This window comes from Pseudonaja textilis, chromosome 2 (assembly GCF_049901715.1).
Source record: "Pseudonaja textilis isolate UNSWEBS1 chromosome 2, rPseTex1.2, whole genome shotgun sequence".
Lineage (NCBI taxonomy): Eukaryota > Metazoa > Chordata > Lepidosauria > Squamata > Elapidae > Pseudonaja > Pseudonaja textilis.
This window is the reverse complement of record NC_141991.1, coordinates 139558723-139581861: the sequence shown is the minus strand read 5'-3', so window position 1 is coordinate 139581861 and position 23139 is coordinate 139558723. Positions and strand designations below refer to the sequence as shown.

The 23139-nt window shown below is 41.8% G+C and overlaps 1 protein-coding gene across 5 annotated transcripts in view; it reads right to left on the bottom strand.

Moving 5' to 3' along the window:
• PDE1B (phosphodiesterase 1B) overlaps positions 1 to 23139 on the bottom strand; it is a 152505-nt gene that overhangs the window by 31950 nt on the left and 97416 nt on the right. Inside the window, exon 1 of one of the 5 annotated variants that reach the window (XM_087925488.1) lies at positions 661 to 679. The exons of the other annotated variants lie outside the window; for them this stretch is intronic. The gene's annotated coding sequence lies outside the window, so the exon portion shown is untranslated. Of the gene's footprint in view, positions 1 to 660; positions 680 to 23139 lie in introns of those variants that run through there. 5 annotated transcript variants of the gene reach the window in all.

The following is a 23139-nucleotide window of genomic DNA, read 5'->3' as shown; positions in this document are numbered from 1 at the left end:
TTCTGCTGTACTATACAAAGATTAGGAGTGATTTCAACTGAACATTAAGACAGGAAGCAGAAATCAGCTCTAGGGGAAAAATAACTTTGGAAAGCCATTTGACAATGGAACAGACTGTCTTTGGAGATGGTATGCTCTCTTTTCCCTGGAGGTCTTCAGATAGAGACTGGCTGGTTGTATAACAGCAAAGCAGGAATTTTAAGTTCTGTATTAGTGCTGTGCAGTGCTTTGGTCTCAAAAGTCAAAAGGAAGTTCAAAACATTTGTGAGTAAGTGCTTTTAGCTCTTCCCTATAACTCTTTGAAACTAAATACATCTTTCCCCAGGGTCATCTTCTCACCTTTAAATCCCAAAGCACAGCCCTATTCTGCAATAATCTTCAGGGGTTGGATTGGACAAGATAGCTTCTCAAGAATCTTCCAAAATTCTTCAATTTGAAATGGATAGTTCTGTATATTTATATACAGGAGGCCATTTATCTTATCCAACCATTCTAATAAGCCTGCAGCTTGCCTTGAAGATGGCTTCTACACAAGGAAGTCAGAAGGCCTGCAAAGGGACAACCCTATCTGTCAACAAGACTCCTTATTACAAATAGGACAGGAGTCATCTGCAAGGCCTGTTTTACTCCTGGGACATCTTTGGGGTCTGCTTTACTCACACATTTGGAGAAATTCTCATTCCCCCTTTCTTCTGGTTATGTATTTCTTCCAAATTTCAACTTTTCAAGCCACAGAAGTTCTTTCAGAAGGGAACAACAAAGGTGGATTTGATTCTCATTTGAATGCCACTTCTGTAACTTGTTCCACTGGTTCTATTTCTCTCGTAACACAATGATCCTACCTGTTCTGCAGAGAGAGCGCTTATATCAACAGCCTAGCCAACGTAAAAGATAGGTTAGGTCACATAGTTCTGGCCAGTTCTCCGTGTGCTGCTAGTTAATAACAGGCCATCAAGCTCAGTCAGGCGCTTCGTCTGTAATGTTTCACTTCCAATTAATCAGTCCTATTGTAATGCATGAAAGACACTGACAGGAAAACAACAAACACCACTTAATTTCCCACCCACCCACCCACCAAACCAGAGGACCACATCATTAACACATGAGCGTCCTTTGAAGAAAATGAGAAGCGCACACACATTTCTTGGGGACAAAAACAGCCTGCTAACAGCAACACAAAATAAGCTTTGCATTGAGTCCTCTCTTTGAACTTACAGCTTTCCTTACCCAGCAGACTTCAGATGCACGAGTATTACAGTTCCCAGGATTCCCAGCCAGCATGGCCCAACATTACTGCAGACTCAGTTTAGGGACTGCTACTGAAAAACACATTTCCTTATGGAAGCCTATGTTCTATGCTGGAGAAATGAAAGCCCAACAGGAAGATGACAAAACATTCTCATCATGTTACAGGAAAGATCAATCTTGCGACGGGGCTGCCATTTTCAGTGACAGCTCGGCGTGTTTCATAATCCACTGCTGGGTCCTCAAAGAATTTTTCACGCCCCCAACTACTTTAATGAGAAATCATCACCCTTCCCCAACCTTTCCTTTTACCATCATTTTTCCTTGCCTAAATCAATCTGGTGGCAGATGAGGTGTCAACAGTGGGAGCCAATGACAGGCCGTGGACCTCCCTGTCCTTGAAAAAAATCTCTCATTTCGAAGAGATTTCACCCCTGTGCTGGAGAAAGGGCAGCACCATTAGAGTAGAAGGGAGAATGAAAACAAAACAAAAAAAGGATAAGGATAAAAATAATGTATAGTCACAAAATAAGAAACATGTATATACAATGACACAATAACTGTTAATGGAAATGAGATTTTTGTTATTTTTTGTTTTTAAAGAATTTTTAAAAAAAGAAAAAAAGAAAACAAAATGCTTCTGTGACTGGAGTACAAAAAGGCGGAGAGTAGCAGGCAGAGAAGTGAGGTTTAGCTGGTAACAGATAGAATGGGGAAGTGGGAAAATGTTGGGTCGGCGAATATGAAGGATGCTCTCTAGGGCCCTCAAAGGTGATGAAGGATGCCCCCAGTCAATGGGAGACAAACTTTGAGAGCCTGGGAGATTGAGCTTAATGGTTTTTTTTGAGTGGGCTGAAGTCTGCGGTAGGAATTTTCATGTTTTTCTCCCTCTAGATTTTAGTGTGGGTGAAACATTCAGGCTTTTTTTTTTTTTTACTGCTATGTAAAGGAAGTCACAGAAGGTGGCAGCATGTACCCTGCAAAAAACAACACTAAGTAATATTTGGATTAAGATCTGGTTAGTATTGGGATGGGAGGAGGGTATCTATCAGAAAAACTTAGGCTTGTAGGAGAAGTTGAAAAAACACCCTAGAAAGTAGCAGTGGCTAGTCTCTTGCATACGGTTGTCAAGAAGATTGCAAAGGTGTTTTTGGAAGTGAAAACCCTTCCCTCTCTTAGAATAATGAAATATTTTAGGACATACTAAAAAGGCAGAATATCTCCCCTAAAAGAGAAGTAGAAACTCAGAGAGGTAGAAACTCATCCCCCACAGACACTTTCGATAATGGGCCATTAAGGCCTGGGCCATTCTATGCTACATAACAAAGATCTAACTCCTTCAGGCCATTCAATTGCCATTCAATTGCCCTTCATTGCATCACCCAGCAAGTTTCAACCAAACTTAGCGCACAGACAACCTAAAAAGCTAGCTATGAGCTCTGATAGCAACCAGTCAGGATACTCTTCCTGTGCCCCCAGGAAGTTCAAAGCCAGAGAGGGTTTAAAACCAAGGGACTCTCAGTATCTCTTCCCTTTTCTTCACCCAGGAGCTCCAAGGCATGTGATCCTGTCCACCATTAAACCATCTTTCCAAACCGTCTCCATGTTTCCAGTGTCTTTCTCCTCACTTGGAACTGAACCCAGAAGGATATTTCTTCCAACAGTGTCTTTATATAGTCCCCAGGAGCAAATCTCGGCTTGGGAGGGATTTTGTTGATATAAAGTAGAATTGCACAGACCTTGAAAACGATTGGGAAGAAATGTTTTGGACCTCATGTGATGACTTCACGAAAGCAGCTGGCCTTTCTTCGGGGAACCTGAAATAACCCTTGTGCTATGAATCACTTAAGTGCCTTTTTAAGTAGCAGACACACAGCAGTGTTTAAGGAGACTCTTATTAAAGCAGGAACATCTTTTTTCAGGCTCATGCAGGAACCTGAAAAGAAGACACGTGTGTAACAAAGAAAGGCTGTGCTGATACAACAGTCACATTAACTTCTCCAAATCACTTTTGAAGCTTGCATAATAATCTTGGTGTAAAATATATCTCAGATTCAAATTACCATCTGCTGTGGAGCACTAAAAGGCTTTTAAAAGGGGCCGGATGTACCTCGCTCATCCCTGCTTTGTATGGACATTTTTAAACACGGGCACTATTCTAAAGTCACCTCACATCTCCAGCTTGTTCTTATCCCAAAGGCCCAAAATCTATTAGTACTGCCATTCCAATTTCTCCCAGCCATGACAATGTCAAGCATCTCCTTATCACAGTATAAGAAACCTGCATTTTTTTCCCCTTATATTTGACCGTAGCTTAATTTAAACACGATCTCCTACGGTAAAGCAAAATCAAGACACTCCACATGATTAAGCAGGGGGTTGGATTGGAAGACCTCTGAGATCCCATTCCAACTCGGTTTTTCTGTATTCCATATTTGAGACAGGAGCATCACACAGGAAGTTGAACCCTGCCTTAAACCAGACCAGAGAAGGACTAGCATGGGTTTCCAATAAGAAGCTAGACTGGACTTCCATTAGATCAGAGCAGACCATTTTTACTCTCTCTATAGGATTCTGTTCAATTTTACTGTTATTTGCTTGTGAGTACTATGTAGATAAAATCCAGGGGTTTTAGGCAGGATGGCATTAAGTTTGATAGGAAGGTTATATTGTGCAAACCTACTTTTAATATGCGTGGTATAATGTGCTGTCTTTGAAAATTCAATTACCATTAAATAACAACACAAAGACAGCGCTCGTGTCACCAAATTATTCAACATCTACTGAGTTTCAAATGCCAAAGGAATTAAATCACTAGATGTAAAAGCAGCAGGGGTTGTGTGCCCGATAACGGGAAACAAGAAAAAATGTCATCATCTATTAAGACACCTTTCCAAACAGGTGTCTTTCACATGGTGTTGAGATTACCGCCCTGAGGAATACCTAATCACCCTGTCATCTGTAAACACTGATAATGTCAGGCCCCAAACCCAAGGAAGACATGTGGTGATTCTTCCAAGCGGAGTTCTTTATTTTTCCACGCCTACAGACAGAATCTTTCCAAAAATGAAGCAGTTTCCTATCTGCATCTACCATATATTCTGGTGTCTACCATATATCCTGGTGTCTATGGAGATTCTTGGTCATACAGGCCATGGTTGTCCCAAAGGACATTTAGCTATGCACTTTGGGATGAATGGGGATGAACGCCCTTTGAATGATGGAGGAGTATGAACAGATTTCCAGAAAAATTTCAGACCACGGGAATCATTTGCACTTCAGTTTGAGATGCAGACAACACAGACTCATCCCCAACAGCCTGCATCTGTGTTCAATAGTGAAGGAACACACGGCAGAAACCATACTGCAAAAAGCACAGCTCTACAACACGATCCTTTCAGCAGTTCCAAGAAGGCTCCACATCCATTTGCACTACTCAGGTGATCCTGAGGACACAGACAAACCTCCAAGGGGCCTCAACAACTCTCTAAAAGAATGCAAATGACCAGCTGTCTGCAAAGAATAAAAATCCTTCCAATCCCCACCATCCAAAGCTGAAGTAGCTTCTTGGATGAGAAGCGAAACATCTTTAAAGAAAAACAAGAAAGTCCAGTTGCCTCTTGAAAAAGTACCCTTGGGACATTAAGAAGGGGGTGTCTCCAACCTCTTTCTCTCACACAAAAAAACATTTGGGTTGATCTGCCTCTTATTCCTGTGGAATGTATACCCTCCCCCCTCGGTATCCAATCTACAATACTGCATCACAGATAAGGGTATTCAAATATATCCATCAGTTTTAAGAAGAGCAACATCAGGAGTTAAGGCACTGGACTGGCACTGGGGAGACCCAGTTTAAGCCTGTCCTCATCTATGGAAGCTTACTGGGATGATTTTGAGCCAGTCATATTGTCTTAGTCCAACCTATCTCGTTGGTTGCTATTTCTGTTGTAAGGGGGGGAAATGGGAAGACCTTTACACAGGGGTGGGATTCAACCGGTTCAGGCTGGTTGGAGCGAACTGGATGTTAAATATACATCCGGTTTGCCGATCCGGTAGTTGAACCGACAGGCTGGTCCCCACCCATTCTGCCCCTCCCCTCCCAGGAGTCTCTATGCAGCTTGTTTTGGATGCAGGTAAGTGCAGGGTCCATGTGGAGGCTCTGGGGGGGCAAAAAACAGCCCTCCCGGAAGTTCCAGAAGTCCAGAAACGGGCCTGTTTTTGGCTTCCGGAGGGCCTCCAGAGGCCAGGGAAGGCCGTTTTCGCCCTCCCTGAGACCCAAGGGAAGCCTCCGGACTCTGGGAAAGCCGAAAAATGGCCCTCCCAGAAGTTCTGGTAGGCCACACCCACCATGGCCACGCCCACCCAGCAACCGGGCAGAGAACCGGCTGTTGGGATTTTTGAATCCCACCCCTGACTTTACACTTCGAGCTCCTGAACAACACAGGTAGGTAAAATATATGCAACCCAACTGGACAAATTTATGCCGAAACACATATTCTTTTGTTTTGGGTGCAGGCTTGTTTAAAGGTAAATATTCTGTCTTATGCTGCAAATGGTTAAACTTTAACGTTCTATAAAGGCTGCTTGGCTGCTCTTCAACTCTCCAGATTATCAGATAATGTTCTACATGGTGTTTGTTTTTCTCCCTTTAAATAATACCAAAAAATTTTCCCCTGATGGTGATAAGTTGATTTAGGAACAGTACATCTTCCTGGCCAGCTTCTAAGCAACGTGGCACCCATGGGGCGAAGATATACATTTTATCATTAAATTGTGCTCCCAAAATAACATGTTCCCAAGCAGCGGTTTTTTTCTTCATTAGTAGAGACAACTGAAATATATATATTTCCCTCCCGATGCTATATTTTGTTTACTGCTGAAGCTTTCTCTCTAGAAGATGACAAGTGGAGACCAATAGGTGGGACCAAACTTGTCTTTATTAAATTGGGAGGAGGGGGCTTGAGGGAATATAGGGGGAGAAATGTCTAAGGCTACATGTGGCCTATTGGCTGTGGATTGCACACCCCTGGCAGTGAAAGGCACCATGTGGAAGGCACCAAGATCTTGCCGGAGAGAACTGGGCATCAAGTGCCCTGACCTGGACTTCCATCCCCACATTCAATGGACTTTGCTGTCAGTTAGCAGAGCAGGTTATCCCACTGTCGATCTATCATTTTCAGAGAATGACAACTGAAATAACATCCTGAGATGGCCTTCTATAAAAGGACACTGTCTATAAGAGATCATCGGGTGGATTTTTTTTTTTTTCAGTTGGCAGACAGAGCCACGGCTTCCTAAGTTGACGTGTACAAGTACAATGCTTTGAAAAGAAAGCTGCCATAGCCACAAAAATTGCAAAGCAGGGCCTGCTTCAGATCACAAGATTACAACCTCTATCACTGCAGCACAATCTATGTTAGACTGATTGAGCCCAATTTGGACAAGAACAATCATTACTGAGCAACGGAAGGAAGGATGACAACCCACGAGATGTTTATTTTTAAAAGAATATTTTCCTCTAGTTAATGACCAACTATTATCTTTCAAGACAATAGAAATTCATTTCAGCCATTCATTTCTTTTATGTAGACATGTATTTCAGCATGAAAACCAGCAATAAAATGCTTGGATCAGAGATCATGTCTTCTGAGTTATTTACCAAATACAACAAAAGCAAATACATAAATAGTAGCATACAAATAATATTTACAATCCGAGTGGAGGCAACTTTGGTTCTTCCACAGTAGGTGTTGCTAAACTGCAATTCTCAGGAGCCACAATTGGATGGCTCACAATGCTGGGTGTTGCAATCCAACAACTTTTTCATTTAAATCTACAATTTATTTACTAATTAAATTTATATGTCAACCATCTCAGTATGAAATGAGACTCAAGAATAGAATGCTGACTCCCAATTACCATTTTATATGAAATCAAGTGGTTTTGGATGCTAAAGTGTGCCTCTCTTTCTTTTCTGCTAGTTTTTAAAATTATTGATGCTATAATCAAGTCAGAAAAACCATGGGTGGAATTAGAGAAAAAAAATGAAGATATATGCAAGTATAACAAGAGTTTCAGCTGATTACAGTACAGATCTAATCAGCTGCATTTCCTGTTATGCTTTCATAAGTCTTGATTTTTATGATAATAGATTGTATGTTTGGAAGTAGCAATTCCTTATACAGTTGATACTCTAAGGATTTAATCATCTTAAACATTTACAAATATTAACGTATTCTACAACAAACCACAACCATTATTCTCTTTAAAGTGGAATCTCAATTCTGGACTATATTCCTTTTCATGGAAAATGGAAGTTCACACAATTTACTATAACTAAAAAAAAATCCTCTACTGTACTTAAAAAAAAAAAAACCAGGTGCCATGGGGCGAAAAATTCTAGTTTAACTTTTTGCCTCTTATGGTAATTTTTATGCTTCTGTACTTCTGAAATAGTTCAGCCCAAACACAGATTTACAATGCCTTAAAAAAATAACTTATCAGGAAAATCCAGGCATTGATTAGATCCTATTATCAGTCGCTGTTGCTCCCTAGAATGGATTGGCAAGGGAAATGGCCAAGGAGCACTAGACTAATTTCTGTTTATTCACCTTTGAATTAAATGGCTGCTTTGTTTCTTGCAATAGATATATAATATCCCTCCTCCACCACCACCCCATTTTCTATCACACACGTGCACATCCACACCTGTTACAAACATTTCTCTGGCCAATGAATCTTTAAGCATCCATCAAGCTAAAGTCTTGTATACTTGAATGTGCATGGGTCTTTATCTATGAGGTGTTATTTTTTTTCTCCCCAGCTGTGCTTTTAAAGCACCTCTTCTGAAGGGTTTACACAGCCCAGCCAAATTGTATATTGTAAAAAGAAATCTGGGCTTTTTGTTCGTTTGTTTGTTTCCTTGTTTCTTCAAAGGGCCAGCTCCTGTCCTGAGCTACACAAATAACAGAAGACCCCAAGTAATGTTCCAGAGTTGCAGGCATTATGCTGCAAACTAAGCCAAGAGGGGGGGTGGGAAATAGAGAAAATAAACATGAAAAGTTTACTTTAGCTTTCAAATGATCTCATTATTTTTCATAGGCCAAAGAGGATGAAGGCAACATCTTTGGGTCAGTATGGGATTTTGGAATCGCCTTGCAGGTATTTTCACAAAATGGATGCCAGAGGAAGTCTGCTTTTTCGCATAATGAACGGCAGGATGGATGTAAGAAAACAAAACTCTGATTTACCATCGTCTGGCCCTATGAGACAAACACTTGAGGGTCGGGAAGGGGAAGGTAGCTTTGAAAAAAATCCCAGGGATAATCTACAGGGAATATCAGCCCTGGTGCATGCAAGCTTCTGTTCCCATCCCCACAATTTCAATCCAGGCAGGACCAAATGAGAATCGTTCTTCAGTGGCATTTAATTCCAGACTGCTGAGTTTTAGTGCAAAGATTCCATGAGCTCTTCTGGACTTTGCTACCCATATTCTATCGCCATGGCAACACCCCAAGAGACTCGAGATACAGAACAGGGATGGACAGATGTGTTTGCATGTTGGAGGGGGGAGGAGTGACACAACATTCTGAGACTACCTGAGGCTATTAAAACTCATGCTGGCAAACACAACATCTAACAGTAAAACCTCTTGCAGAACTTTTGAGCTGACCATTCATTGCATTCAATCTCCAGAGGCCTCTCACATCCGGAGTTTGCAGGAGACATTCTGTTTTGGCCTATTTCATAGCCTTGATATTCAAATCCTCCTTCAACATAATGTATACTGTCAGTGAGGCCTACCTCAAAAGATTGTTGTGAATACAAATGGGTACAGAGGGCCCTGAAAACCATTTTGAGTCCTTGAAAAAGAACAGATTTTTTTTTTTAAAAAAAGCCTATATATCCACACACAGGTAGTTTAGTGACCACAGTCAGGACTAGCAGCTTGATTGTCTTGCTAAGTGAAGCCACAACTGTGCTAATCATCTTTGTCCAGCTTTCCTTTGCTTTACAGACCTGCAAAGGTGGTAAATGTAAAGACTGTCCATAAAGTTACTTTTTCATCACCATCATAACTGTGAACGGTCATTGTAGGAAGCAGTTGCTAAACAAGGGCTACCTGTAATAAAATAAAACCCCTTAGAAGACAAAAGGATGGACATCTGTGTATGTCAGCAATACACACCTGCAAAATCCAGTTTAACCTTCTTTCCTGCAAACCAGACATAGTTCTTATGAAGGCATCAGTATTGCTAAGAAAGTTTTGTTGTGCTAGAGTTGGTTGGCTTCTAGAACAACAACAACAATAATGTCCATGGGCAGGGCACTGCTGATGGTCAAGGCATAGCTGCTCAGGCTCTCTTTCTTATGCAAGAGGACAAGAGATGAAACGCTCCTCAATAGCCTAGTGAAGGGGTCTCCAACCTTGGCAACTTGAAGACCTATGGACTTCAACTCCCAGAATTCCTCAGCCAGCCAACTTGTGGAGTTGAGGTCCACAAGTCTTCAAGTCGCCAAGTGGAAAGCTTCTGTGTTCCCATGCAGATGTTGCACATTCACAACCTGGCTTTGAACTAGACCTGTTTGCATCCCACCCAAGCACACCTGCAGATATGCCCTATCGCAGCACTGGGAGAAGTTTTCTTTCCTCTTGGTGAAGCCAGCTGGCTCCGAGTCACCTCCCATCTGAGGCAGCCAATCTGGAGGAAAAGAAAACAAGACGACACATTCCTCCTCCAATGAACTCCCAGCTGAGATATGACCAAGAAGCCCCTAATGCCACCTCAGGGCCTTGTGAATATTAAGCAGCACTTGGCAATGTGGTTTCCAGTGAAAATTAATAGCAATTGGTATGTCTCAGATGAGCAGAGACAACACCACAGCCTGACTGTCACTGCTGGATGCTGAACTTCCTCCAGACAAAGGAGGAAGCGTGAAATCAACCCGCTTGATCTCCGGACGGCTGTTAGCCATGAGTTAACTGCAAAGACAGAAGTTTTATGGTTAAATTGGGAGAACTTTCTAAAATCTATAAAAGCGTTTCAAATTTATGTTGGAAATGTGAACAACAAGAGGGGACTTTTTACCATGCCTGTTATATGTAAAAAGCTTAAATTTTTAAAGCTTTAAAAAAAGCTTTAAAATTTTAAATATTAAAATATAGATGAAAACAGAGATGATCCTTTTGGGACTAACATTTGGGAAAAACTCCAAGAACTTTCTTTCTATATTTGATAATAGCAGCGATATTTTATATGCACAAAACTCGAAGGATCTGACATTACCTACAATGGAGGAATGGATCGTGAAGCTCAAATGGCGAAATTGATAGCTTTGATTAGTGAAAAGACATTTATCAATTTTAATGCTGATTGGAAACTGGTTTTGGACTTTCTACATAAAACAGAAAAAAATGAAAATATGCTACATGGATCTGATGAGTACAATATAATAGCTAATGGAAAAAAACAAAAGTTACGTTGTAAACAAAGTAAGAGGTACATGTAAATTTATACTTGTAACTATTGCAATAGAAATTTGGAAGATTTTTTTTTTTCCCTTTGCACTTTTGGCTTGTTTTCTGTTTGCTTTTTTTATTCCCCTGTCTTAAATATTAGTTATGGTTTTTTTATTCTTTTTTTATTTTTATTAGTTATGGTGTTTTATTAATTTAGCATAACATGACAGAAGAGAAGTAAACAAATGCACACCATCCATGTAATTACTTTTACAGGGTTATGGCAGTCACCTCACAACTGGATGTCCAGTTCAGCTCTCCTAGCGTAACTTTGGGTAGATCTTCTAAGGAACTAGAGAACGCACGTTGTGGGCAGTCTTGCACAATATATTTAATAGTTTGCATCTTAAAAAATATTCCATATGAAAGACATTCCAGATTTTTTATATTGCATATTTTTTTTAAAAAAATGTAATTAAAAAAGATTAAAAGGGACAAACTCATTCAAGGCACACAAGCTCATCCATTATAGGCATCCGGGTGGAAACTGGTCAGACAGAGTGGCTGGGAGATTAGAGGGCATTAGAGCACATAATTTGCAGTCCAGTGGAAATGAAGTGAATGAAGGCTGTCAAAGAACAAGTTACACAAGTCCTACCTACATTAACCCTCCTTGCCTTTTTCAAATTATGTAAACATCGCTATGGAAGCAGATAAACCTTTAAAAATGAAAGTAACCTGAGGGGAGGATCTTGGAATGAATCAACCTACAGAGGTCCAAAAAAGTCTTTCATGAAGTGTGGGACTATTATCATACCAAGCTGATGGCAAACTTCAATGCAATAGGCAGAAGGTAATGATACATCCAGGGTAAAGCGGGGAGATTTTTCCTGGACTGGACTGGGGATTATTTTAGGCTCCATGTAGATAAAAGTTTCCATGCTTTATGCCTCATGGAGGCTGGGGGAAAGAACAAATTAAAAGCTTCTTATGAAGAAGGTGGCTAGCTAGACAAAACCTTTCCCCACTACATGCTAAGGTTTTGTTTTTGTTCTATTTTGGGGTTTTTTTTAATACAGGAAGAATGAAATAAATAGGACATACAATCACTCTTCTTTGAGCTAACTGGATCAGCACAGTTCTTCACTCTTCCAACCGTAGAAATTGGATGCATCAACGAGTAAAGTCTTAAACAGAAATACTAAACCACCCAGCGATACTATGCTCTTCATCACAAAGGAGAGAGATTTTGTCCTCACACTACTATAACCACAAGACAAGAGCCAGAAAGTGATTTTGTATTAATACATGTGTCTGAGTGAGCATAGGTCCATACATTAGCTTCAGTCTTGAGGGGCACATAACATGGATTTTGTAACTTGCTAACTAACATAGTTACTTTGTATTTTAATTTGATTTATTCTCTCTCTTTTAAAATAATGTTCAGGTTTGATAGCTTTTAACATTCCTAAACTGATGAACAGGCTGGAGACAAGAGCAAATTTTCACCTAAATTTATATAAAGAAATTGGGGGGGAGGGGGGGAATCCAGAAAAAAAAAACCCTAAGTTTTACTTTACTAAATACATTCAAAAATTCTGAATTTTACCCATTATCTAAAAATGCAACCGCCATGAATATTGTTTTGGCTTCCTCACGCAGCACTCTAGAGACTCCATAGGTTAATCATCATTTAAGGATATGATATCATTTATCCTTTAGCTCTGTTTCCAGAGCAGAATGCTAAGCTGCTGACAAACCCGGATTATGGCGTCAAAAATACAGACCGTGACTATGCATTATGCATCCACAGTCTGTATATTTATGTGAATAATAATTACCTTGGGCCGACTGGGTGAGGCGGCTTGGGCAACATCACCCACAGCCGCACTCCAGCTTCACTGACTTGTGATTGATTCATTGGCTTGAGCATCTCCCTTGCTGGCTGTCAACTCAGCCTCCCATCCTGAGCAATTTACACAGCAAGGCTGCAATCTGGGTTTGCTATCTTTTCAATTAGTCCAGGAAGGTGGAAGGCAAGCCGTGATGCTGCCAAAGGGGACGGAAAACACAACAAGGGTTTAGAGTGTTTCAGAGCTGACAGCAAGGGCAAAGTCAAGGAGACACGCTCCATTCAGGAGCAAGATGTCTCCCAATGCACGGACCACCCACAGTCCTTCTCCCTTACCCAGCCAGGAAGTTCTACTGACCAGCAGTGCTAAGAGTCCAACTTCTGGTTAGGACCATATTCAGGTATTATTAACCGCAGTTCGTAAGGCATTTCTCGCATTGCGATCAATAGTCTGCATAAAGAGCTTCTCCAGAATAGCATTTCTCAACCTATCACGCCATGGCCTCACATCTCCCCACCAAGGATGCATAATCTGGCTTCTGCAACCATTCCAATGCCATACCAGGTACAGGTAGACAAAATTTCAGAAAAACCTTAGCAACCATTAAAAGCCACAGAACCGTCGCTTTCTAAGGCTTTGCCCTTGTCTAGAGGTACTCGAAAGTAAAAGAAATACATGAAATGCAGGCAGCCCTTGACTTGCAATGGTTCACTTAGTGCAGGGGTCTCCAACCTTGGCAACTTTAAGCCTGGTAGACTTCAACTCCCAGAATTCCCCAGCCAGCAAAGCTCAAAATTGCCAAAGCTAGAGACCCCTGACTTAGTGATTATTTAAAGTTACAACAGCACTGGAAAAAGTGACTTATGACCATTTTTCACGCTTATGACCACTGCAGCATCCTCGTGGTCACTCTCATGGGCAACTGACTCATGTTTATGATCATTGCAGAGCCTTGGGGTGATGTGATCCGCTTCTGACAAGCAAAGTCAATGGGAAAGCCAGACTCACTTAATAACTGTGTTACTAAATTAATAACTGCATTGATTCCCTTAACAATTGCGGCAAGAAAGATTATAAAATGGGGCAAAACTCATTTAGCCGAGGTTCCCCTTAACAACATCAATTTTAGGCTCCATTGTGATCGTAAGCCGAGGAGTACCTGTGGTGTTGTTTACCTGTCAGGAATCAGTTTTAAATGCAAGAATTCAGAAATGTGGAACATACATTATTTTTTTACTTAGTTTCTAGCCTAGGAACCAGGAGACTGTGAATGCAGAGGTGGGACTCAGCAGGTTCTGACCAGTTCTGGAGAACCGGTAGTGGAAATTTTGAATAGTTTGGAGAACCGGCAAATACCACCTCTGGTTGGCCCCGGCCCCATCTATTCTCTGCCTCCCGAGTCCCAGCTGATTGGCTGGGTCTTCTTTTGTTGCCCTGCACAGGAGAACGGAGCTGGAAAGCAGGTTAGTGGGTTGGGGTGGGGAGGGAATGTAAATTTTACAATAACCTTCCCCTGCCATGCCCACCAAGCCATGCCCTCAGAACCGGTAGTAAAAAAATGTCAATCCCACCACTGTGTGAATTCTACCGTTTCCTTAAGCATAAAAGCTAGCTGGGTAAAAATCCCCCTCCCAATTTCCAATTCCCCCCCCCCTTTATTAAGTCTCCATAAACTAAGTCCTTCTACACAGCTGACATGACTCTCATTAGGATATGCTTTGTTTTTTCTGCATTTGAACTTTCGGTTCTCCACCCCATCAAAGATTTATCATGCATCTTGTCATGTTCCATTGTTACACATAGCCTCTGTTAGCACCTGCCAAATAGATCACCATAGCTTCCTATCCTTAGAGACTTTAACCAAGGCCAAATCTGGCCCTAGCAGCAGAGATGCCTTTCAGATATTTACAACTCTCTCCTCTGCAATCTCTTGCCACGAGTGCTGACTGGGAGGAGGCCAGGACCCACCAGAGGGTACCTGGTTACCCATCACTCCTACAGAGGAAGCCCGAAGGGAATTCTTTTAGTAGGCCTGCTGCCTGCACAAGATTGTGTTGTTGATCAGGGTCTCCAACCTTGGCAACTTTAAGCCTGGCGGACTTCAACTCCCAGAATTCCTCAGCCAGCAATGCTGGCTGGGGAATTCTGGGAGTTGAAGTCCGCCAGGCTTAAAGGTGTCAAGGTTGGAGGCCCCTGTTGTTGATGGCCTCCCAGAACTGCAGTTATCCATACAGGTGTGCAATTAGTGGTGGGATTCAAAAAGTTTTACTACTGGTTGTCAACCAATATATATATATATACTCCTTTGGTCTTTTAGTTGCCAGCAGAAAGGAGCGGGAGGGGGAGCAGTGTATTCTTCAAATGCCTCAGATAATCACCTTGGCAACCCAAAGCTGTCAGTGCACAAGAATATTACTGGGAGAGCAATGGATGTGTCCCATTGGAGAATATACATCCAGGGGGTGGGGGGAAGACCAGGGTTAAGGGGAAAATGAATGATGTATTTTAGTGTCGGCTGCACCCAATTAACGCCAACATGGCCATTCCTAATAAAACATTTTTTTTTTACTCTGAAAGATGCAGTTAGCAACTTATAATTTGAATGGGGGTGGATTTGTTGGAGCCCTGACAGCAGTTCTGTGGGTGTGGCTTGGTGGGTGTAGCTTGGTGGGCATGGCAAGGGAAGGATACTGTAAAATCTCCATTCCCTCCCCACTCTTGGGGGAAAGTTATTGCAAAATCCCTATTCCCTCCCCATCCCACTAACCTGCTTTCCAGCTCCGTTCTCCTGTGCAGGGCAACAAAAGAAGACCCAGCCAATCAGCTGGGACTCAGGAGGCAGAGAATAGATGGGGCGGGGCCAACCAGAGGTGGTATTTGCCGGTTCTCCAAACGACTCAAAATTTCCACTACCAGTTCTCCAGAACTGGTCAGAACCTGCTGAATACCACCTCTGTGTACAACGTGGTGGATTTAGTTTGGAAGAGATGCTGTGGGGAATATAGGAGTGCAAGTGAGTGCATTCAGTCATGAAATTACATTAAAGCAGCCGCCCTTTATTCCAGGATTACTGGGATAAAACCTGTACTGGGCTGTTGTGGGTCTTTGCCATACATCTGAGTCAAATCTGCAGCAGTCCACTATTTTCGATATTAAAATTTACAGTGCCTTTTATATATTCCAAAAGCTTCGCTCAGAATCCGCAATACAGGGAATTGCCTTACAAATCTTGTGTAAAGCATGCTACTCCTACAATCCCCAGAAGGCAACTTGGGCTGAGCATGAGAGAAGAGCGAATGCGAACAGCAAAATTTAAACTGGAGATTCCTAGTCTGTTTCTGAGCTATTATGCTCAGAAGAATATTATGTGATCCTCGATGTATGATCGTAATGGAGTCCAACATTTCTACGGCTAAGCAAGACAGTTGTTAAATGAGCTTTGCCTCATTCTACGGCCTTTCTCGCCATAGTTGTTAAGCGAATCACTGTCAATGTTAAGTGAGTAACATGGCTGTTAAGTGAATCTCGTTTCCCCATTGACTTTGTGTCAGGGCTCTGACAAACCATCCCCATTCAAATCATAAGTCTCTATCTGCATCTCTTAGAGTAAAAAATTTTTTTTGATTTATTAGGAGTGACCATGTGGTCATTACCTGGGTGCAGAGGGTTAGCAAATCAAACTAAAAACAAAAGGAGAAAAATTTCTCCTTTTGCATTTGAGCATGCAAGAAGGGACAAGAAAGGAGAAAGGGAAAGAGGAAAGGCAAAGAAAAAGAAGGAAAAATGGAAAAAGAGCAAGGAAGGGAAAAGAAGGAAAGAGGGAAAGGAAGAAGAGAGGAGAAGGACGAGAGAAGGAAGGAAGGAAGGAAGGAAGGAAGGAAGGAAGGAAGGAAGGAAGGAAGATTATAATGGGAAGGAGGATCCGAGGGAAGTCCTGCCTTAGCACTTGGCCACCACAGGTGCCCCCGACAGAAGTGAAGTCGAGCTAGCCATGCCTGCCACACCAACCCCGAGCCCCTGAGGTCAAACACAACCCTGATGCATCCCTCAATGAAATCGAGTTTGACACCCCTGGCCTAGATTAATGCCTAGGGAAAGAGACTGGTTTTAAAGAACAACAGGGAAAGGGCCACCTGAATCTCAGAGGGATTAATTAATGTTCTGTAGGTCAGGCACCGCCAAGGAGAAAGCAAACCTCCCAGGTCCATCAGATGACAATGTTTTAGGAAGGGGAACAGAACATCGGTCACCCTGTCAGATTTTTGTTAGGCCAGCGAGGTAGTCTTGACAAGAAATACAACCAGGAATACCAGCTCCATCTTTATTTTAAAGTTATATTAGAGAAGCTTGACGAGTTCAAAGTATTTCTCCATCCTTTTCTTTTACTCTAGAGAAAACTAGGCAGCCTGAAACATACCAGATGTTGCTGAATCCTTCAGCTTTGGCCAGGTTGCTTAGGACTGCTGGGGACTGGATTTGAGAAATGTTTATGTGGGAGGAAAACATTAGAAAAGCATTTGGGGGAAATATAAACTCCCCATTCCAGATAAAAACTATTAGTCTGTATGCCTTTTCTAGAGCAGTAATGCCCTGTTCTCTTTGCTCTTAGGTGACAGAACGTGGAATTCTAATGGAGCATTAGGCAAAACTTTCTAATAATAAGAGAAGTTTGCAGTGAATCCAATTAGGAGTAGAAGTGTTGAGTTTATTTTGCAGCCCTCACTAGTTTTTGCTTGCAGGCAAATGGCATCTCTTGCCAATTCTCCGTGGTTGCTACTTCGTCAATTCACTGTTTGTAGTCAGTCCGTACAATCTTCTTGCAGCAGTTAACTAGATGGTCTACTAATTTTTCAGCATCTTTCCAGAGGTGGCATTTGTTATCTATTGCTATCTTCTCAATTCTGACCTGCGTGATTATTATTATTATCATCATTTTGATTTGTACGGCCGCCCATCTAATTAAGTTTGCATTTCATTACTATCAATCCCCAAGAAGAATGATGTACTTGCATAAATTGAATCCAGGGAACTGGCCATACAATTCTTTTGCACAGGGAAAGTTTAGCCTATTCCATAAGAATACAAGGAAGTTGTGTAAGTAACCCAATTTATAGTACAGTCTGCCCCAGGGACTACACCTGGAGCACCCACCACTCCAGTGGAACCAATGAAGGAAGAAAGAACAAGGTAAAGAAAGTTGCAGTGTCTGGAATTATTTCCAATTCATCTCATGTCATGCCTCACATTTTATCCTGTCTTTTTTATATATAAGCTGGCAAAAATACCTGATAGTTTTTCTTCCTCCTGACAACAACCTTGTGAAATGGGTTGACTGGAGAGACAACGACTGACCCAAAGTCATCCAGATGGCTTACACACTGATTGAAGAGTCTCTTGGCTTCTAGGCCACCATCTTTCTTCATCATTACATCAAACTGGCTCTATATCTATCAATATGTTGCCTGTTGGAGGATATCTACATGTTTGGGCCTATGGCTATGCATATTTCTACTGCCCTGCTTTGTATTTGCATGTCTTTGATTATAGGTATGCACTCTCCACGCCCCCCAGGAGTTAATTAGCATGTATGCATATGCGTTGCTTGGCTATGTATGTGCTCTTACCCCAAGTGTTCCACCAGCATTCACTTTCTCCAAGGGTCTCATCAGGATGTCTATAGACCTGTTGTCTCTTTGGGTTTGCGGAAGGGTCAAATAAGTGAAAATGTGTCATGTCTGTGTATGTTTCTATTTTCCCTCATTTGTGGGCACTAAGAAGCAGAGGGTGGGTTTTGTAGAGCTCTCTTTCATATCTGTCATGAGTCAAAGGACACTAGGCCCAGATAGTGAAATAAACGATCATCAGCATTCTGAGTCAGTGCCTAAGGGCCTCTTCCATAGGGAGAACTTTTTTTCCCCTTGGCCAGACCCAGCCCATTTTTAACTTAATTTTGTTGTCAGCTCACCATAAGGCCTACATGCAGTTACCTAACTCCACTTGGCCCTGTTCTGTTCCATTTTCAGAACATAATACCCTGTTTCTCCAACAATATGGCCTCCCCGAATAGGAAGTCCCAGCATGTTTTATAGGCATGAAATGAAATTAAGCCCCTCCCCCCAAATTAAGGCCTACATTAAAACATGCAAAATGGGGGGGAATGGTGGGAGGGCTTGCCGTTAGGAAGTATTTTTGTTGCACACCCGGATATGGTGCTGCCTGCGTTGACCCCAATATGAAATGCCCCACCAACGCCGAGGTCAACATCCAAGCCATCACTGCCCGCCCGAAGATGCAAGGTGGAGGAATTAAGTCACCCCCGAAAAGACGGCCTAGCCATTTTGGGGGGGCTCAAAAAAAAAATTAGACCCGGCCTTATTATATGAGAAACACAGAACTGGCAAACAGAGGTCTGAGCTTCTTTGGCATAATTCTCTTCCATTTAGTTGGCTTGGGAAGAACAGAAAGCATCCTCTAACCCAGTCATCCCAACTGGTCTCTACCAAATCAGATGTTGGCTTTGCCAACTTCCCATAGCAAAAGGGGATTCTGGAAGTTGCGGTCTTAATCTTATCTAGGCGATGGTATATTTGGGGTTGCTCTTGCCACCCAATCCTCATCCTATCACTTCCAAAGTAAACCCCACTGTGTTTCATGAGGCTTCCTCTTAAATAAAAAGGTACAAGATTTCAGCCTTGATGGATTAGGCAGAGAATATTCTGAAGCAACAAATAGCAACATTTATTGTATAATAAAAATCTAGTGTCACGTCTTGAAAACATGAAATAGATATATGGAATCTATTCATAGAAGCTGGCATTCATGACAACGCAACTTTTCTTTTCATGACGGCAAATGATGGCAAACAAAAATGGGAGGTTTTTGTGACTTGCCCATGAAAGAATTGCTCAGCTTTCCTCTTTAGGAGAACTAGTGCTGGACTAGAGGTATTAATAACCATTTAGTATCTTTGGCAACTTTAGCTAATCATCACTTAAAGATACAATAAAGACAGAGCACCGAGTCCATCTTACTTTACAGCTATCTTTAAACAGATGGGTTGGTAACACTGGCCCTTTTGTTCATTACTTTAAAGCAGCCTTGGAATCCACATCAAGTATCATTGCCTTTGTTAATATAAGAAAGCAAACTGGAACCTCAGTGTGGGGGAGGGGAAATGATAAATATGAGGAATTGGGCAAACACTGACATCCTCCCATCCTTCCCCCAAAATGGATCAGAACCAGACAGATATGTCCACATGTCTCTCCTGCTCCCAGGGGATTTTGGCAGCGTCCTGAGACTAAAAGAGAGAACGGTTGCATTGGTGATTGAAAACAAAGCCATATACTCTGTTAAGTGTCTGTTGTCTACATCTCCTTCCTCGCCCACAAAACAAGGATCTGTCCTTTCCTAGGGATACTGAATATGGAAGAAAGATGGGAAGGTGACCCCACATGCATTGCTAAGTCCCACATTTGAAACGTTGCCATGGTGATTTATATTCCCTCCCCGTCGTGTTACTAGGTAACTACTGAAAAGCTGGCTCTGAGCACTGATCCAGCAAGCATGCTTGCCATAAGAAAGAGTGTTCGCTTTGTGTTCATAATGAGCCTCTCATTCCTCCCCACGCCCACCAGGGTCCATGCATTTGTCATCTTTTGGTAGCAGTCTCTTCATGTGGGCCCCAGTCAAGAGTTGATCAGCTATATTGTTCTACCAGAGAGCTGAGGTCAAAAAGTTTACAAGATGCTGCTTCTCAGTTTTTCTCTCCTTAGAGCCAATACCTCCTCTGTTCAGTTTTCCACAGGATAAAGTTTCAGACAAGAATTCTCACCTGCAGAAATCCCAAACCTGTAATGGAACGTGTGGATGACCTTGAGGGACCAGAGGAAGAGATGTTGCCTTGGATTCAACAGACAAAGAGGCAGAAGTCCCAAGTGGGTTCATGTTTTTTTTTAAATAGGATAGGATAGGATAGGATAGGATAGGATAGGATAGGATAGGATAGAATAGAATTCTTTATTGGCCAAGTGTGATTGGACACACAAGGAATTTGTCTTGGTGCAAATACTCTCAGTGTACATAAAAAGAAAAGATACATTTGTCAAGAATCATAAGGTACTTAATGTTAGTCATACGGTACAAGTAAGCAATCAAATCATACTAGGAAACAATATAAATCATAAGGATACAAGGGACAAAGTTACAGTCATACGTATAGTCACAAGTGGGAGGGGATGGGTGATAAAGAGCGATGACAAGATTAACAGTAATGCAGACTTTGTAATAGTTGAACAGGGTTGAGGGAATTATTTGTTTAGCAGAATTATGGCTTTCGGGAAAAACTGTTCTTGTGTCTAGTTGTTCTGATGTGCAGTGCTCTATAGCATCGTTTTGAGGGAAATTGAAACAGTTTATGTCTGGGATGTGAGGAGTCTGTAAATATTTTCACAGCCCTCTTTTTGACTCGTGCAATACACATACAGGTCCTCAGTGGAAGGCAGGCTGATAATAATTGTTTTTTCTGCAGTTCTAATTATCCTCTGAAGTCTGTGTCTGTCCTGTTGGGTCGCAGAGCCAAACCAGACAGTTATAGAGGTGCAGATGACAGACTCAATAATCCCTCTGTAGAACTGTATCAGCAGCTCCTTGGGCAGTTTGAGCTTTCTGAGTTGGCGCAGAAAGAACATTCTTTGTTGTGCTTTTTGGATGACGTTTTTGATGTTAGGTGTCCATTTTAGGTCACCTAAAAGGTCACCTTAAAAAAGGAATGGCTACAACATGTGTGAGTGCGTAATGTCTCCGACATGCTGCATGAGTTCAACAGGTTAAAAGTGAGGGGAGATGGGAGCAGCAGGCAAGTAGGCTTTCTGTTTAACTAAGATTAAATTAACCTAATTATTACCTACTTTTAAGGCTATTTTTCTATCATATCTTAGTCTTCAAATTTTTATTTTTAATCCCTTTACATTTTTTAAATTTTTGCAGTGTGATCACTAATCCACTTCTAGGTATATTTCAGCTACGGTTTAGCTGTATTTTAAAAAAAACCCGAGCTCGGCCTCAGCTATAGGAGGGCCTTGCTGCTGCTTCTCTGTTGTTGTTGTTCTACAGATCTTACTCCTTTAGATGGAAGTCTAGCAATGCCTAGCTTTGAAGTGATTTATCTGATTTATTCTATTTTTATCCACTATTTTTATTATTTTATCATTTTTATTTACTCATGTTCTCTGCTCTCTCGGGAAGGCAGGATCCTTGGTATACTTGTGAGGAGCTCTGCCATTGTTTGCATTAGGACTCATTTCTTCTCGACTCTCGATTCCTTTTCCTCTGGATTTAGGACTTGTTTCAGTGACTAGACTCTATGCTATATTATACGGCTCCTCCTCTATTGTGCTGCTTAATATAATGAAGACAAGGGAAAGGAGCAGATCTCTCACTGACCTGGTTCCTCAACCTTCTCTGAAGCAATCCAAGATTGAGGACTTTGTTTTAGCTCAGCCTCTCAGTTTGAAAGCTCCTGCTCCCTTTTGTCTGGCTGCTGCCTGTTGTCGCGATCTTCTGACGGTTGAGGGCGTCACCCCCCGAGTTGAGAACAAAGGCTTATCTAAAACTACGGCCCCCAACCAATCTTAGATGAGCCCACCCTTACAGAACTTTTGGCTCAGCAATGTTTCTTGGTTCCAGTAACTACAGTGAGCATTCAGCTCCAGCTTGATAAAATATTAAGTACTTTAAACTACTTAGTTTTCTGGACTACCAGTGGGTTGATAAATATACTACCATACCAGGTGGCAAACTTTTTACTGCGTTTATCGACCTAAAGTCACCGATTGACTCAGTCCCTAGGGGACTGTTGTGGTCAAAACTGCTCAAAAGTTCTATCGATAGAAGTCTTGTTTTCCTAATTAGATCCTTGTACAACCAGACCCTAGTCAGGTCAGGTGTGGGTTGCAGGGAGAACTTTCTAATCCTATCCCAATTAAGAACGGAGTAAGGCAGGGTTGTCTTCTGGCTCCTCTTTTGTTTAATTTATTCTTATCTGACTTGGCCTTTCTCATTGGACGTATTGAGTCCCACGCCCCAAAGCTATCAACTACGAAGATCCCGTTTCTCCTTTATGCTGATGATGTGGCCCTCCTTTCATTGTCAAGGCCAGGTCTGAAAAGATTACTTTCTGCATTTGGGTCTTACTGTGCTGAAAACCACTTGTCCATTAATTATGACAAATCCAAAGTATTGGTGTTCTCTAGAGCATGGGAAATTGTATAACTGGGCTATCAATGGTAATGCTGTTAAGCAGGTTTTCCATTTCAAGTATTTAGGTATTCAATTTCAGAACACCGGTGCTTGGACTAGACATCGAACCCAGGTGCTGAATTCCACCTCCTGTAGTCACCAGCAGATTTTAAGATTTTTTTTATACCCAAGGAGGCCAGTTTATTCCTTCTGCGCTGCGTATTTACAAAGCCAAAACTTTGGCTCAAACTCTTTACGGAATTCCTATATGGATACGGGGCTTCAAGGATTGTATTGAAAGAACCCTCGTGTTGGTTTTGCTCTGATGTACCTGGACTGGAC